This window comes from Orycteropus afer, unplaced genomic scaffold, assembly GCF_000298275.1.
Source record: "Orycteropus afer afer isolate SDZICR_OR568_19922 unplaced genomic scaffold, OryAfe1.0 scaffold00153, whole genome shotgun sequence".
Taxonomy (NCBI): Eukaryota; Metazoa; Chordata; class Mammalia; order Tubulidentata; family Orycteropodidae; genus Orycteropus; species Orycteropus afer.
The window spans coordinates 3,798,123-3,799,430 of record NW_006921740.1 but is presented as its reverse complement, the minus strand read 5'-3'; the positions used below and the strand labels follow the sequence as shown (position 1 = coordinate 3,799,430).

At 44.0% G+C, this 1,308-nt stretch overlaps 1 protein-coding gene across 1 annotated transcript in view; it reads left to right on the top strand.

Annotated features, from left to right (window-relative positions):
- The window catches only part of CLOCK (clock circadian regulator), a 76,364-nt gene that overhangs the window by 12,541 nt on the left and 62,515 nt on the right, over positions 1–1,308 (top strand). The gene's annotated exons all lie outside the window — the stretch shown is intronic.

The window sequence follows — 1,308 nt, the reverse complement described above, 5'->3', positions numbered from 1 at the left end:
TAAACAATAATGTAGAATCTGCAAAACACCACATAACGTGGATGAACTTGGAGGACATTATGCTGAGTGAAATAAGTCAATCACAAAAGGACAAATACTGTATTAGTAATTATTGTAAAAGTCAAGGAAACGCTTATCTATGGAAGGATATTTTCTTTGTTGGTTACCAGGGATGGGAGGGGAGGGGAAGGAATACTGTTATATAGATAGAAGTTTTGATTTGGGTAAAGAGAAGGGCAATGTACCAGATGTGAGTAATCAATATAGTGGCATTGAGGAAGAGAAAGACATAGAGAGGTACATGGGAAGTGCAGACAACAAAGATGAACCCTTTTGCACATATAGTACGGTGTGGTCAGTGAAGGAAAACATGAGTATATGGGTGGATAGATGGGTGGACAGGCTGAAATATTAGGTATGTCTATGAAATGGGAAGTGCACCCAAGACATGTATAGGGTTGGCAGACAGTGGTCCTATAATTTTATGTGTATGATCTGAATTCCCAGGTGTATAATGGAGCTGACAAGGGGCAAGGTTGGAGTCACTACTTGGTCACAGACAGCTACCCAGAGGGACCAAGTAGTTGAACCTGTGGGCTCAGGACCATAGTCGCAGAGGACATCAAGCTCAATTGGCATAACATAGTACACAAAACATTGTTCCACCTCCTACTGTGGTGAGTAGTGACTGGGATCTTAAAAGCTGGCAAGCTGCCATCTAGATGCAGTGATGGGTCTCTCCTCGTCCAGAGCCAAGAAGAATGAAGAAAACCAAAAATTCATGGAAACAATTAGTCCTAGCAACTGGTATACCATCCTATCTGCAGCCTATATGACTATGAGACCAGAAGAACTAGATGGTGCCCGGCTACTACTGTCAACCACTTGGAAGAGGATCTATGTAGGAGATCCTTGATAGAGAGGGAGAACAATGTGGAACAAAACTCAAAGTCACTTAGAAAAAAAAAAAAAAACATGGAGGGACCAGGTTTGCTGGCCCAATAGAGCCTGGTGGAACCTCTGAGACTATGGCCCCTAGCTGCCCTTCAGGTCTGGAATTGAACGCACACCTGTGGCTTCCAGCCAAATACTAGACAGGCATATGAATTGAACATTTACCTGAGGTGAATACACTCCTTGAAGAGAACAAGCATGGGAGAAAGAAGGGCTGCTTATGCACGGGGAGACAGCTCAGGGGGCAGGAGTGCATGGAGGGATGGACACAGGGAAGAAGTAACTATCGGGAGGAAGAAGGAGGGGAGATGTTGCATTGTGGTAAATTGTGGTCATTGTCATGAGACAAAGTGT